Raw genomic sequence first — 17,846 nt, 5'->3', positions numbered from 1 at the left:
GGCTTCGAGGTTCGAAAAAAAAACTCTAAGCTCCTTCTAATTATACCCGTTACTCGTAGAGTAAAAGGGTATACTAGATTCGTCGGAAAGTATGTAACAGGCAGAAGGAAGCGTTTCTGACCCCATAAAGTATATATATTCTTGATCAGGATCACTAGCCGAGTCGATCTAGCCATGTCCGTCTGTCCGTCTGTCCGTCTGTCTGTCCGGATGAACGCTGAGATCTCGGAAACTATGGGAGCTAGGCTATTGAGATTTGGCGTGTAGATTCCTGAGCTTCTTACGCAGCGCAAGTTTGTTTCAGTAGAGTGCCACGCCCACTCTAACGCCCACAAACCGCCCAAAACTGTGGCTCCTACAGTTTTGATGCTAGAATAAAAATTTTAACTGAAATGTAATGTTCTCATCAATACCTATCGATTGACCCAAAAAAAGTTGGCCACGCCCACCCTAACGCCCATAAACCGCGCACATTCCTGCTTAAATTTATAAGGCGTAATTTTTAATGAAAGAGGGTGATGGATATAGATCACTTTGATGAAAAAGGGACAGGAACTCTTTTGCGTTTTTGGCTGATGAAGAATGCTTGAGGTTGCGGAACTCTGAACAGTGTGACCCCATATGAAATTAAATAGGTTGCTGTAAATCCCTCAATGTATCCATATCCCACAATCGGCTATCCTGTACCTTCATTCGCCCCTGAATGAACCCCATTTTTTCAACGCATTTACGATTGCTAAAACCTCGAGCTCGTAGGAACTGTACTTTTCTTCACAACCGTTTGTCTTCCTGCTCATAAACTCTACAGGATGGAACTGCTGATCCTCCGAGTCTCTCTGCATTAAATCGCCTTCAAAGCCATACTTGCTTGCATCTGTATGCACTTCGGTTGTGGCTATCGGATCGAACAGTTTGAGTACTGGTGCTGACACTAGTAGCTGTTTCAAGAGATTAAACGAAAGTAATCCTTGCTCTGTCAACGTGAGATTTCTATCGTCCTTTTTGTTGCTTTTCATCCGAAAAAGGTCGCTTAAAGGTTTTGCTGTGAGGGCGTAGTCTTTAATGAAGCGCCGCATATATAACGTCAGACCCAAGTACCGCTGCGAAGCTTGTCTGCTTTGAAGAATTGGAAAATTGACGACTGCTTTTATCTTCTCGTTGGTGGGTGCTATAGTTCCGTTCTCAATAGTGTAGCCTAAGAAATTGATCTTGCTCTTGAGAAATTGTGCTTTTTCCCACTTGATTCGTAATCTAGCCCTCGAAGCTACGCTCAATACTTTCTCCAACGCCTTCGTTCGTCCTTCTTGATTTTTTGATCGAGTCGACGATAATCGCAACAAAATCGTCTGGATCCGTCCTTTTTAGCTACCAGTACCACTGGCGAAGCATACTCTGAGGAGCTGGGTACAATAATTCCCTCTGCCAACCACTCCTGCACTTGCTTTTCTATAAAACACTTGTTCTCGTATGACGTGCGTCTTGGGCGTTGATATCCAGTAATGTCGTCTTCCAAAACGATTCTCATGCTTACTGGAGACTCTATCGATTTTATTGGCTTGCACTCTGTAACAAGCTGCTGTACCTTTAGCTGTTGACAATCGTCTAAGTGAGATAAGTTAATTTTATCAAGGACAGAACTTTCCTCGACTATCTCCGTGACACACATTCCATTAAATGTCGATGCAAAGTTTATCCCTTTTACCCTGAACTCGACGCCGTTGGAACTGAAAACAACATCGACTGATAGTAGCACATCGTTTCCCACAATCGCAGCGTACTCGAGTTCATTTTGTTTAGCGACATGGAAATTTACTGAGAAGCATATGCCATCTGCTTCAAGATCGACGTCGAAGCATCCTACGGTCACAAGTTCGCCCTTGCCGATAATTCTCAGGTGCTTAACTTTTGGCTTTAGCTTCAAGCCGTCAAAACTTTTGAAAATGTCCTCTCTCATTAAACACAAGTCACATCCCGAATCAATCATTGCTATGAATGTCACTCCCTCAGCTTTCATCTTTTTGTAAATGAGTCACTTCGCAGCCTTCTCTTCCAGCACGTTTGCAAGCTCTTTCTTAATGGAAATAGTTGCTTTCTTCTCGTCGCAATTTTTAGAAATGTGTCCTTTCTTGTTGCACTTGTAACATATTACTTCGCCCTTGCAATCCTTAGCAATTTGGCCTTCGCTGTTACACTTGAAGCATTTTCTTAAAAAATTGCTCTGAGTCTGTTTACCTGGCGATTCCCTGTTAAAATTGTCTTTAGAATTTTCCTTATCCTTCATCTTTTCGTAAATAAATACTTCTTCTTTAAGTTCCCTAATGGATTTCGCTCGATACAACCCTGCCCTGTTGATCTTGCTATCTGGGATGCCATCTACGAAGTACGATACTAGACTTACCTCCTCAAGATTTATCGGTTTGCTGATCTCCATTAAACTATAGAGATATTCGATGCATGTCTCTTTTGGTTGTTTTTGCCTTTGGCGTAAAATCTTGTGTATCTCTGCCAAACATAGTTTTTTACCGAATTCTTCCTTCAACCCGTTTTTCAGCTCAATCCAACCCCTAACTCCACTTGTACTTTTGATATAAAGCTTGGCTGCTCCAATCAGAAGCTGCTTAGCATAAATGAATTTCTGCAAATTATCCCAACCCACGGTAACTGCAACGTCATCGAATTCAGACAGCCAGTGATTGACGTATTCTTGTTCGGAGCCTGAAAATGATGAAACACTGTCCTGAATATCGCGTAGGGTAAATCTCGAGCTACTAGGTTGAACCGCTTCTTGGTAATTAGAAGAACCACTAACACTCGCACCATCCTCATCAGCATCGTCGTCCTCATCGTCAGCCACAACTAATCCATAATGATCGAACAACCGATCCTTCAAAGCTTCTTTTCTGCCAGTTGTATTCAAACCTAGTTCGGACAACTTTGCCCTTAGAAGAGGCACTGTCATAGCGAGGATCGTTCTAGCATCCATGGTAATGCGTTTAAGCCGTTTACAAACAGTGGTACAATTCAATATTTAAATATAATGATACAAAGTAATAATTTAATTAACGTTAAACAATTCGTGTGATCAAAAAAAGTTCGAATCAGATTAAATATGTGAAATCGCCTCAGTCGCTCACCACGCCCAATTGGATTTTTCTGTTTTCTACAACTTCTTGAATTTTTGCCAATTCCAGTCCACTCAGCTACTCCAGCTCGTACTCTTCTACAATGTCGACACACCGCACTGCTTGATCGTCTCGTCCACTTTTTACAAATTGCGTCGTTCGTCGCAAGTTCTTACAGCTGCTCTTTTTGCCACAGGGAAATTTTTGAAGCAAAAGTAGCAAGTGGCCACTCCGTTGCTGTATGTCGTCCTTCTCTTCTCTCGCCAATAACACTCTCGCCTTCGTTGCAAGGATCACCTCTCGTTGTCCTCCTCTCACAGGTAACGGCTACCTTCGTTTTCACCTGCGACCGTTTCGTCAAAATTCGATCACAGGCACTGCATCAAATTGTCGTCGAAATTTTTTTTCGTCGTGTTTCATCAGAATTGCTTTTCTTTCTATACTGCGTACATTACTTCGCTGCGGGTTTTAGCGCGTTATATTTGTGGGCACTCACACAATCAAGTTTTGCACAAATTTTGGCAATTTTTTTTTTTTTGTGGTCTTCGTAATTGTTTAAACTTTTCTAATACACAAATCTGCTAGTCGATTTGCTTAACTGTTCATACGTTTCTCGGCTTCAATTGGTTCTATAACAGGTACTTCCCCCGCTTTTAACTTTTTCTTTTCAGTTTTTGCTTCGTTCTTTGTCGCGGCAGTTTTTCGATGTGTTAACGCACAGTTTTCTCTTTGTTCTTTTACTTTATCCCGGACGAGCCCCCCTAATTTGTAGGGTATTACAAATTAAAATTTTTATTTCGGGTATAGTTAAGTAAATTAAAGAAACAAAGTTATTTTATTTAAACTCCACGACTTTCGCACTCAATGAATGACACGACTTCCTCTGACGAAATATCCACATCAACTGGCTTGCTTACATTTATAAGGCGTAATTTTTAATGAAAGAGGGTGATGGATATAGATCACTTTGATGAAAAAGGGACAGGAACTCTTTTGCGTTTTTGGCTGATGAAGAATGCTTGAGGTTGCGGAACTCTGAACAGTGTGTTCCCATATGATATTAATTAGGTTGCTGTAAATCCCTCAATGTATCCATATCCCACACTTATTTTCGCTGTCTTTACAGGTGTTTCTGGACTTCTTCTTTCGACGCACTTGATGGGCATCGCCGAACCAGGATATATCTGTCCCTTGTCGGGGTCCCGATCGTGGGCATCTCAGCGATCATCCTTCGTGGCTGCTTCTCTCGCCTCTTAGTGGGACATCTACGACTTGCTCTGTGTAACAATTTTCTAGGACCACCACTCGTTGTCGAGGACCAGCCGAAGATTTTTATACCCGTTACTCGTAGAGTAAAAGGGTATACTAGATTCGTCGGAAAGTATGTAACAGGCAGAAGGAAATGTTTCCGACCCCATAAAGTACATATATTCTTGATCGGGATCACTAGCCGAATCGATCTTGCCATATCCGTTTGTCCGCATGAACGCTGAGATCTTGGAAACTATAAGAGCTAGGCTATTGCGACTTGCCATGCAGGTTCTTGGGCTTCCTGCGCAGCGCAAGCAGGGTGCCACACCCACTCCAACGCCCACAATACCTATCGAATGACCTAAAAAGATTCAATAAAATCATAAAAGTGCAGTGACTGGTTTATTAAATCTACCATAACGCGAACAGACGCTTTCTGCGATGAAATCGCGAATGTTTATATTGATTGGTCAATTAATTAATAAACGACGCTCGCACACAACGTCACTGTGAGCGAGACGGCTCTCAGTACAAAGAAATAACGCGTACTTTTCTTTTGAAGCAACAAAAAATAATGCAAGCTATGGTCAAGCGCGGTCAATTAAACCCAACTTAACCAAATTCTTAAATGTAGCGAGCGAGGGAGCGCGTTCTTGCTCCCCCTCGCTCACATCGATGTATCTGCAGCCAAGAAGCGCTGAATGTGCTCCAATGCAGGTATGCAATGGCCTACACTCATCAGCAGTAACTAACACAGCAATTTCTTTAACAACGCCAATTGTAACAAGAACAGCAACCGCAACTGTATCGACTGCACGTTTAACGACATCATCAGCAACAAAAGGAAGCTAAGCCCCCTAAATTCTCAACGCAAAATAACCCGTGGTAATGCTAGCCTAGCTGCAATAGAAACGCCCATGAATACAAACCGATTAAAATCTAAACGAAGGGATTTAGCGCTAGGACAGTCTTCAATATCCTTAACAGGGATAGAAAGCTGCAGCCACTCTTTAAAGTAGTGCTCGCACCAGAATCTAAGCCCCTAAAAAAATGCGAAGTGCTCCCTATATAAAATCTTCAGTTCCTGTTGCACCGCAGAATTGCAGTTGAGGAACCGGACAAACGCCTTGGCTAGGTACAATGCGCGAAATGCCAAGAATATAGCCACTACTGTAAACTGCGCCCGGTGTGTGTAGTTCGTGGAGAGCTTCATGACTCCACAGCGAGCAAAGATGACTGCAACTCCAAAAAGTGCGGCAACTGCGGTGGCAATCACACTGCTAACTACAGAGGTTGCCCACTTTATAAGGAGCTGAAAAGTCGCATCCATCAGAGAGGAACAGCTTACAGCTTCCCGATCAAACCATGAAGTCTTTTACCGGACTGCATCCAGATCTTCACTAGGACCCATAAACTCTGACAAAAATTCAGGGCTTCCTACCCCTGTCTCAAAAAGTTCATCTCTTCAATCAGCATATCAAGAACCGACCACGGCACAAAGCCTTACGGAGTTTTGTCGTTTATGCGCACAACTATGAAAGATTTAATGCGAAACCAAAATCTACTGATTCAAATGCTGGTTTCAGAACAATCCAAATAAAAACTTCCCTACGGATATCTACGTGGATAAAGACGTTTCACAGCATGAACTTGAGTTAGCTCAATTCCTACTCGACAATCATATCGACGTAATGGTCCTTTCAGAAACACACCTTACAAACAAATACAGTTTTCAACTACGAGGCTATTCATTCTACGGAACTAATCATCCAGGTGCCGAAACATATGGTGGGACTGGAATTTTAATCAGAAGCCGTATTAAGCACCACTTAAAAATTTGCTAAAAACAGGCCACATCTATAAATTTCATAGCTAGCACTGTAATGAGAAGTGCGTAAAGAGCGGAGCGAGAAACTCTCGCACAATGAGCAAAGTCAGCAAAAGACCGATTGACCGAAAAACTCAACGCAAACGGTCTTCAGATTTACTTTCGTTGTTGTAAAAAAGAAATAATATAGTTCGTTTAATAGAACAATTTAAATATATTTTCAAATATTTTTGTTAACGATTGCAAAAACTATATTTTGTCTGCAAAATACGCTCCGAGCTCATTCAAGAACCCATAAATCGGTTGCTCTCTGATCCTTTTCGTAAAAAGGCTCAGGAAAAGACACTTATTTGCGGACAACGAGAAACGGTCGACAGTTATTTGCGATCTTTGATAAATATACAACTTAATACTGGCTACCAACTTACCCTAGCCGCCGTATACTGCTCACCTCGCTTCACTACAGCTGAATATGAGTTTATGCAGTTTTTCAACTCAACTACTTCATAGCAGCAGGAGACTACAATGCCAAGCACACAAACTGGGGATCTCGTCTCTTGACTCCAAAAGGAAAGCAGCTCTATAATGCAATTATAAAAGCCAAGAAAAAGCTCGACTATGTTTCTTCTGGCAGACCAACATACTGGCCGGCAGACCCAAAGAAACTATCCGATTTAATAGACTGGCGATTACCAAATACATTCCTAAAAATCTGATAAGCGCCGAATGCCTTTCGGATCTTTCATCAGATCCCTCGCATGTCCTGTTTATTCCACTCCGACATCCAGGAACATTGGAGCAATCACTAAAATTGACCTCTCAGAAAACCAATTGGGTTAAGTACAGGAAATATATTAGCAGACACATTGAGCTAAGTCCTCATCACAACGATGAAGCCAGCGTAGACAGCTTTGTTAATACACTGGAGTCTGTGTCTCGAGTCTCTGCAGCTTGAGCTTTAACACCTCAAACTACAAATACACAATGCAACCAAAAGAAGACAAATCTACTAATCGAACAGCTCGTCCTCGAAAAGCGACGCTTACGTCGAGAGTGGCAATTCCACTGATCTGCTAGGCAAAGCCTGAGACATGCCTCACGTCAACTCACTAAAGCTTTACAGCAAGAATAAGCATATGCCCAGCGCCGCTACATAGAGCAATTGTCAACACCTAGAACAAAACACTCACTACGGGGAACTCACCCAACTCTAAGCTCACCGAATGAAACTGTGATGCCTATTAGAAATCCCAATGGCGGCTGGGCGCGCATCGATGCAGACAGAGCCAGCTCGTTTGCCAACCACCTTAAAAATGTCTTCCATCCAAATCCTGCCACTAGTGCGTTTACTTTGCCGACTTTGCCATAGCTTCAACATGAGCCAGTTGTGTTTCGACCAAACGAAATCGTTATCATCATCAAAAATCAGCTGAATTTGAAAAAATGCCCGGGCTGCGACCTCATAACACCCAAAATGATCACCGAGCTCCCATATTGCGCCGTTTGCACTATCACCCAGCTTTTCAATGCCATCGCAAAACTTGGCCACTTTCCAGTGAGATGGAAAAAGTCAATTATAATAATGATAGAAAAGCCAGGAAAAGACCACACAATCCCCACTGGTGCTGCTACATGTAGCAGTACCATTCAGCGCTTATTAAGCACTCAATCACTGCAAAAAGTTAATCATTGAGCGCACAATTTGTATGAAAATGATTGCTGAAATGCCATGTCGTAGGGTTCATCAGTGCTCGAAAACTAGCACGCATTGAGCGATTTTTTGAGCACCCTTTTGAACGCATTTTTGAGCAGCAGAAAAAGAACACGTTCGGCACACGTTTAGCGTTTCTTTAAGCAGCAGAAAAAGCAAACGTTTAGCAGACGTTGTGCGCTTGATTAAGCAGCAGAAAAAGCACACGTTCAGTAAATTTTCAGCGCTTGTTTAAGCAGCAAAAAAGCACATGTTAAGCACCTTTTCATCGCGCAGCAGTAAATATATTTACACTTTTACTTCATTTCTTTATTTTTTTATTTATTTATTTCATGATATTAAAATGTTGGCTCGGGGATTCCCGTCCTATCGGAGTCGTTGGCACCTCCTCGCCAGCATCTGGGGTCTGCGTTGCCTACGCACCGCATTGGGGAGGCTCCGAGGGCTCAACCAAAGCGATTGCATCTAGTATTTTTTGGTTCTGGAACAAGTTCCTCGGATAATATGCTTAAAATGGAACGATTTATGCTTTCTTTTTTAATGGATTTGCCATCAGCTTTGCTTTCACAGATTCATTCATTTATTATACCCGTTACTCGTAGAGTAAAAGGGTATACTAGATTCTTCGGAAAGTATGTAACAGGCAGAAGGAAGCGTTTCCGACCCCATAAAGTATATATATTCTTGATCAGGATCACTAGCCGAGTCGATCTAGCCATGTGCGTCTGCCCGCCTGTCTGTCTGTCCGGATGAACGCTGAGATCTCGGAAACTATAAGAGCTAGGCTATTGAGATTTGGCGTGCAGAAGTTTGTTTCAGCAGAGTGCCACGCCCTACAGTTTTAATGCTAGAATAAAAATTTTAACTGAAATGTATTGTTCTCATCAATACCTATCGATTGACTTAAAAAAAAAATTTGCCACGCCCACTCTAACGCCCATAACGCTTAGATCTGTCTACCGCTGGTAGGTGGCGCATTTTAATCTCGCTTTGCTGCTTGCATATCTCCAATTAGCTGAGTAACGGGTATCTGATAGTCTAGGTACTCGACTATAGCGTTCTTCCTTGTTAAATTTAATAATTACAACTGCAAGGGTATACAAGCTTCGGCTTACCGAAGTTATCTTCCTTTCTTGTTTTATATACATTAACTTATTTTTACTCTCACTGTTTAAGTAAATATTGGTGCGACAGACTTGTATAGGTATCACTTTTAAGCCACTGGCTTATTTATATTTAACTACGTTCATTGCGGGTAATTCTAACTCTTTCATATGAGTAAACGCAAGTAATAAAGACGCAAAAAGGCGCATGCCTTCCAAAAAAACAACAAGCAACAACAAAATCGGTTCCGCTAATCCGTTGTTGTACTGTTTTATTGGCGTGTCTCGTTTGGTCTATGCACCTTCCATTGCACATATAAGCGGGGTATTTATAGACGTATCCGACTATGCAAATCGTTATATAAAAATATATTTTTAAAACTCCACATATTAAGAAATAATATTAAAAAACATATACATATTTTTAAGAATTAAAAATATATTTAAGACATGGCGAAAGAGGGAGAGCCCAAAAGTACTTTTTGTGCGTTCTCTTTGTGCACACCGACTGAGAGTGTGTATTTTTTCAGCCGTTGCGCTCAGCTCCCCCGGCGTCCTTGTCAGTACTCGGGCACTAATATGCCCACGTAACAGAAATGGCGCCCAACGCTAGGATTTTTCATATTCCTTAAGGAATTTTACCAGGGTCCACAATCTCGATGCCTGCGGTATCGGAGTGGATGTACATAGGAATGGCAAAGCTTTCATCTTTATTTGCCATGAGTAATTTGACTGTTTTATAGAGCAGGGAACTTAAACAATTTTAAATATGCACCTACTTATTTGTTTTTGTCAGTATTGAGAGGCCACTCAATCAGAACTTTGTCGCAGAATAGAGGCCTGACTTTGAAATGTTTTTAGCCGTAGACATTCCCCGTTTTGTTCATGGGCAAATTTACCAGAATTCCCTTAAACCAAGAACTATGAGTTATCCTTTTTATAATACTACACCTACAACTAAGTGCCGACCGACTATTTGTTGAAATTAACGTAGAAACAATTTATAGGTGCTTTATGGCCGACGTCCCACAACGTACTAGGCATTTGTCAGGTCGTTTGATAGGTTCGAGTCCAGAAAGAGCAGGAGCGCAAGCATTACGGTAACGCATTTAGCAGTTGCGGTGCGGATCTACTGTTCGTTTGTCGATCCAGGACAAAAAGGGGGTGGGGGAACTGACAGGAAACGCAAAGCCGACGCCCCACAACGTACTAGGCATTTGTCCGGTCGTTTGCTTGGTTCGAGTCTTTGCGGTTTCCCTTGACATATTTGGGCGGTGGACGATCTTTAGTTTCTATGGCCGACGCCCCACAACGTATTAGGCTAGTTGGTCAGGTCGTTGTGGAGCCTGAGAATGATCGGTCAAATAACTTGTTTTCCGACGACTGGCGGGAGGGGGTTTTTGGACAGATTCCATATCTAAACACGGCCGTTCCGTTTGAATCATTTGAGCTGACTAGAAAAAGGGAAAGTAAAGGCAGGTTAGTTTAGCGGAACCCCGTTGTGTAGAAGCGGCTAACACCCCTAGTTAGGGATATTTATTTTGTTTTGTTTTTGGGGCTTAAATATCGGATGGTTCTTTACCGAAGAGAAACTTGAGAAGCAGAGAGAAGCACCCCCAGTTTATAAACATTTTTATTGTAGACTTATTCAGCGTCGCTGACCGGGTATTTTGAAAAGAATCACGTAAAGGTTTTATACCAATCGAAATAGAGTGAAGACAAATTTTAGTGCGTGTATTAATCAGCACAAAGTGACAATTTATAAAAGAAAGCGAAGGCCTTTAAAGAAGGCCTAATCATATAAATGAAGGGGGCCAAGAAGAAGGTCCTATTCCAACCCAGTACCGGAAGAGTAACCCGAGCAACAACGCGCGGTGAAAATCACCAACCCCGCAGTGCAAGCGCGCCAAGGCTAGGAGATTCACCTGAAAGAGAGCCGTGGGAGCGCGCACAGCATCAGCCAGGACTGGTAGATACCCTGTCTGAAGAAAACAATCTGGACCAATATACTGAAATGGAAGGAGCCGCTGGTGGGGAGAATCTACCCGTAGGACCGCCGAAGGGGAGATCAAGTATGCTTCCCCAATTTCAGAGGCATGAGGATGACAACTTAGAGGCTGCCGAGCGGCGTGAACAAAGATTGATGGAGCTCTTGAGGCAGAGCAACGAAATGCAGCGTGGTATGAGCGCCCAGATAGAAGCTCTGAAGACACAAATAGCAGAATTGCAGTCTCCGACATCCAGGAGACCCGACAGAAGGGACTGCCTTCGCCTCCCCGAACTGTTCCAAATCCCACTGACAGTTTCTTGAGGTACCAAGAGACTCCGCCTCTGGAACCGGCCTCTGGAACACAGGACATGCTTAATAGCCAGATGCACCGGTTAAGAACACCCAGGCGGGTTGATACTCCGTCACACAGGCAATCCAGAACAAACGAGAGGGAGTCGAGTCACCAACTGCATCCAGAGGTCGATCGGAACTCATAATTTCATTGACCAAGACCAAAAGACGTCAGATTAGACAGGTGGAACCTAAAGTTCGATGGAAGCGGTCGCGGCATGACAGTTGAGAGTTTCCTGTTCCGCGTGGACCGATTGCAAGAATTGTATGACCTCAGCCGTCAACAAGTCTTTCGTGAATTCCATCTTCTGTTGGCAGGTGCAGCCACGAAATGGTATTGGCAGTTAATGGAGGACAAGGCAGAAGATTACGATTTTGACTACTACTCATTGACCCAGGAAATGAGACGGGCATTTTCCCCTACCGGAAGTGACCTTATGAAAGTCAAGGAATTAATGGAACGCTAGCAAGGGCCACACGAAACCTTTTGCGATTATGTCTCGGACATGCATAACTTGCATTTCAAGCTCAAGCACAAAATCGCTGAAGATGAATTCGTTGAGCTCTTGAAGGACAATATGAACTCCCAGATGGGGGTATTGCTGTTAACATCCCCAATAACCTCATTAGCGGAGCTCAAAAGATAGGGTCTCCGAGTTGATCCCTGGTTTAGAAACACAGGAAGAAACATGCGCCGAGCGGCGGTCAACGAAGTAGAGGAATTCCAGACACTGGAGGACTTACCGGACGCGGTCACGGTGGAAGAATTTAACGAGGGCGTTATGAGGATGGACAAGGATGCCGAGGCCCATTACACGCGCTGGTGTGTTACAAGTGTGGAAGCCTCCTGCGAAGGAAGAATCCTGCCTGATAAAATTCCACGATGCCACGTGCAGGTTTTGCGAGAAAGTCGGGACGGATGCAGATGCTAACCCAGCGGCTTTTGCGCGGAGTCCGTCAGGCAAGACCGGGATAGCCGGGCGGACCAGGACCAACCCTTTCCGATAAAAACACTGAAGACCAACCAAATCTCTTTTCATAAGGGCCTAGAAGAACGAGAAGATGCAAACAGCGAGACACGAACAACACGGAAAATACTAAAATTATATGATGCTCCAAGCAGACTATCGCCGACTCAAGCAAAAGGTGGTGGACACGGTGGTGAGCGTGCAAAATAACAACCGTTTCTTTGTCAAAACGAAGGTCGATGGAGAAGAGATACTCGCATTACTGGACACAGGCGCCAGTGCGAACTGTATTGGCAGAGGAGCGCACGCTTTCTTAAAAAACCGGATGAGGCCGATAAGGAAGCTAAGTGAAGAATGTGGAATGGGAAGGAGAAACCAAGGACCTAGAGTTTTTGATAGTGCCAGGTCTGACACAACGATTTTATTTCTGAATTAATTTCTGGGATACGTTCGGCCTCACATTCCTCGGTAAAGGTGGACGCGAGGTTGCCGCCGTTGAAACAATACTGGATTTCGACCTTATGACCGGAGACCTAGACATGGACAATACGCTCAGGCCTGAGACCGCCTATACCCCACATCAGCTTACCCCATAACAACATTGTAAGCTGCAGCAAGTGATAGACACATACCCTTCTTGTCTAGAAAAAGGATTAGGAAAGACCAGCTTAGAGCAACATATAATTGAAGTGACCAACGAGGACCTACCAATCAAGCAGCGACATTACCCGATGTCCCCATCTAAACAGAAGCTGGTGTACGCCGAACTAGATCGCTTTGCTAGGTCTAGGCGTGATCGAAGAGAGCAATAGTAGCTGGAGTTCACCGGTAACACTGGTGCAAAAACGGGCCTAAAAATCGACTTTGCCTCGATGCGCGTAAAGTAAATTCCCGGACGATCTAAGATGCGTATCCACTACCACATATCGAGGGTCTGTTGAGTCGACTACAGGATACATTTCCGCAATTGACTTAAAAGACGCCTTTTGGCAAATACCTCTCGAAACCAAAAGCAGAGAGAAAACCGCGTTTACAGTGCCCGGCAGGCCACTGTATCAGTCTACAGTCATGCCGTTCGGCTGGTGCAATGCCGCGCAGCGAATGTGCCGACTAATGGATAAAGTTATAACAGCGGCGCTACGCGAAAATGTATTTGTGTATCTTGATGACTTACTGGTCTGTTCACCTACATTTGAAGCCCACATTGATATGTTGAGCCAGGTCAGTGCCTGCTAAGTGCAGAGCTAAGAATAAATGTAGACAAGAGCAAGTTTTGCTACAGCCAGGCAAGATATTTGGGATATGTAGTTGGGGGAGGATGCATCCTAACGGATGATGCGAAAATACAATCGATCCAGGAATTTCCCCAACCTAGCTCCGCCAAACAGTTGCGGAGGTTCCTGGGAATGACAGGCTGGTACAGAAGGTTCATTCAAAACTACGCCCAGACAGCGGCACCGCTTCACGACTGTTTGAAGAGAGACCGCATAAAGAAATTTGAATTGTCAGAAGAGGCATTCAAGGCGTTTGAACTTTTAAAAACCAGCATGGCAACAGCACCTGTACTCGTCACCCCAGATTTTAAAAAACTATTTACCATCCAATGTGGGGGGAGGTTTGTTCCAAACCGATGACGAGGGCGGAGAACATCCAATTGCCTTTGTGTCAGCCAAATTGAACAAAGCACAGCCGAATTACAGCATAACCGAGTTGGAATGCTATGCCGCTATCCTCAGCATTACCAAATTCCGTGCCTACGTAGATGGGATGCCCTTCAAAGTGATCACTGACCACGCTAGTCTAAAATGGCTAATGAGTCAGAAAGACTTATCAGGCAGGCTTGCGCGATGGAGTCTGAGGCTACAAGCATTTGACTTCACCATAGAACACAGGAAAGGGTCACTAAATGTAGTCCCAGATGCTCTCTCACGAGTTCATATGGAAGAGCTACAGAAGGCTGGTGCGGAAGAACTGGACATACACATCAACCTCGATTCGACAGCGTTCCAGTCATCGGATTACGTCAACCTAGTGCAGGCGGTGGACGAAAATTTAGGTAAAAGTCCAGACCTTCAAACATCAGAAGGCTATGTATATAAACGGATGGGACTCTGCTTAAACGACGCCGTGGATGAAACTCGAGTATAAAAACTCTGAGTTTCCGCCGAGGTGCGACCCGAAATTGTCCATCAATATGGGGTCCCCGAGTTCATACACTCGGACAACGGCAAGCAGTTTGTGTCTAAAATTTTTGGGGAGCTAATGACCCGCTACGGTATTCGACACGTAAAGACTGGACTTTACTCCCCGCAAGCGAATGCGGCTGAGACGGTAAACCATTCGGTACTCCAAATTTTGCGAGCGACAATTGCCACCGATCAGCGAAATTGGGACACCCAACTAAGTCGAATAGAGTGTGCCCTTAAGAATGGCCTAAACGAGTCGATAGCCATGGAACCATATTACGCAATGTTCGGAACGCGGATGGTTACCAATGGAACAGCCTATCCGATTCTACGAAAGTTGGGGGGAATACAGGCAGGAGATCCACAGATAAGTCTCCCAGACAAGATGGAACTTATCCGACAAAAGGTGGCCCAAGGATTGAACCGAACTCATGAACGCGCGGAAAAGGCATATAACACCCGTAGCAAGCTCGTAGAGTTTTCTGTAGGACAAGTTGTCTGTAGGAAAAACTACAAGCAGAGTAACAAATCTGACGGATATAATGCCAACCTTGGCCCGAATCGAATTCGCTGTGTTGTACTCCAGCGTAAGGGCAAAGCGCTATATGAGCTGGGCAATGCAGTAGGGAAAAGTGTTGGAGTATTTCAAGCTAAAGACCAGTATGTCGTCTGAGCCTCTGAACGTAATCCGACGACTCCAGAAGGCGACAAACTTAGAACTCTGGGATTGCACGAGTTGATAGAAGGTCCCGATCACCTGATGAGTTGAACACGTAATCAGAACTACCCTGATTCCGCTATAAAAGCCACAGCCGGGAACAGAAAATTAACCAGATATTATGAACACCTTCACCACTTACGAACAAGCAATCAAAGCTGCTCACCAGCTTATCTAACGTTCCTCACGGAATGGATGAGTGGGCTCTGCCACAGGACTAACATTGATGAGGAGTGTAGTGCAGCGCTGGATACAACTCCATTCAATGCCACAAACCGATCTGCAAGAACGAGGAACACTGGAGCAAGAGATCAGACGAAGGACCCAGAATCAGAGGGATGACCGAAGTCAGTTGCTCCAAGTCCAGGAACAACCTATTAGGACGCAAAGGCAAATATTCAAAATACAAGAGAATCAACAAAAGGTGGGGCGGCACATGAACCGCTTCACCAGAAAGTTGGCGGGAAGACATAATACTTATACTAAGAAAACCTTGAGTTAAGAACTATGTCTAGTACTTAAATAAATGTATAATAAATAAGTAAAACAAAAAAACAAAAAAAAACAGAACAAAACAAAAAAAAATTCTTAAACTTTTTATATTTTTTTTCTTCGGGAAATGGGAAAACTTTTCACTTTTCAGCTCAGTAGCCCCCGGTCAAAAACCATGGTTATGGCACACTCAGCAATTTTATTCTCAACTTTTTAGCTTTTACTCACTTCTGCATTTTTATACCCGTTACTCGTAGAGTAAAAGGGTATACTAGATTTGTCGGAAAGTATGTAACAGGCAGAAGGAAGCGTTTCCGACCCCATAAAGTATATATATTCTTGATCAGGATCACTAGCCGAGTCGATCTAGCCATGTCCGTCTGTCTTTCTGTCCGTCTGTCCGTCTGTCTGTCCGGATGAACGTTGAGATCTCGGAAACTATGGGAGCTAGGCTATTGAGATTTGACGTGCAGATTCCTGAGCTTCTTACGCAGCGCAAGTTTGTTTCAGTAGAGTGCCACGCCCACTCTAACGCCCACAAACCGCCCAAAACTGTGGCTCCTACAGTTTTGATGCTAGAATAAAAATTTTAACTTTAAATGTAATGTTCTCATCAATAACTACCGATTGACCCAAAAAAAAATTTACCACGCCCAATCTAACGCCCATAACGCTTAAATCTGTATACCGCCGGTAGGTGGCGTATTTTAATCTCGCTTTGCTACTTGCATATCTCTATTTAGCTGAGTAACGGGTATCTGATAGTCGAGGTACTCGACTATAGCGTTCTTCCTTGTTTTTTTATATATTATTTTTCATTTGTGCTATATTATATATTTTATTATGAGCCATATCTTTTGTCTGTTACGTACGCCCTCCCCATACAAAGATTAACAACTGTCTTAAGTTGAGGGTATGGGCCCTAATGACTAACCACACTCCGATTGATAAGGGCAAAACAGCAAAAACAATTCGACAACTCATGGGTGTCGCGTGGCCAGAACAACGACCACGATCGACCTGCTCGTAACCGCAAAGTGCACCAGCCGGCCGTTGACTCCTAAGATAGGGGAAATAGAGAAACAGTACCCCTAGGTTGGAACACCTAGTTAATTCATTCAATATGGGGGGGCTAGCGAAAGCTCTAGTCCGGTATAAAAGACCCCAGCCAAATAGAGAAGTCAGACAGAAATTTTTCTGATCTCTCCCTGACAGTGGTCTAGAAGTACAACTACTATCAACACAGACCACGACTGGAAGAAGGCTGTTGTCCAGAAGGATGTCTTGACCGTTTCCCTAGAATCAACTTCACTCAGGAGAAAGTCCTGATTACTGGTCCTGCGATCGACCACATTCTAGAGGAAGTCAACCTGCAAAAAATCCTGAAGGACGAAAAGGACTAGTGAACCAAGTGCATGGTCTAAGGACCCCAAGATGGGCAGCAAACGATGTCAACAGGACCATGAAGCTCATTGTTCGACTACTCCTAGTCCTAGTGATCCTTAAGGTGGTTAAGATGTACAAGCGCTCTGTTCAGAGACGCCGCAACCAACATCACGCCCTGGAGAAAGTGGTGACCCACATCGGAGCATAAGCTGAGCAGTTGCAGTGAAGTGAAACAACAAAAAAACAATAAAAACCAATAAAAGGCAAATAAACTGCATTCAAAGTTAACAAAAAGTGAATCGCCAAAAACAATTACAAGCAATTTGCGAGTACATGCATTTCTGAATGCAAGTGTAAACAGAACCATCAAATACATACGTAAACAAGAAATTGGAGCTGCACCGACCAGCCCCAGCTCGAGCAATGGAACTGACGTGCGCCGCAGTGGAACTCTCATACGATGCATAATACATACATATCTATACAGCGATAGTGTTGTTTTTTTTGTGTAACTTATTTTTGTGTTTTGTTTTTGTAAACCGCCATCAAGTCTTGCACGTATATATATATATAAGCCAATTATAAAATCTCCCAAAGCCCAGGATCCGGAGCGTCGAGATCTCATCGCCCAGGATTAAAAGGAGGGTAAGTTCGACGGAACACGGTTCCCTTCTAATAAATACATATATATATATCCGTGCACCATGATTACCTCAGAAGCTTTAGCAAAAACTATAGAC

Source organism: Drosophila suzukii (assembly GCF_043229965.1).
Source record: "Drosophila suzukii chromosome 2 unlocalized genomic scaffold, CBGP_Dsuzu_IsoJpt1.0 scf_2c, whole genome shotgun sequence".
Taxonomy (NCBI): Eukaryota; Metazoa; Arthropoda; class Insecta; order Diptera; family Drosophilidae; genus Drosophila; species Drosophila suzukii.
This window is presented reverse-complemented; position numbering follows the sequence as displayed.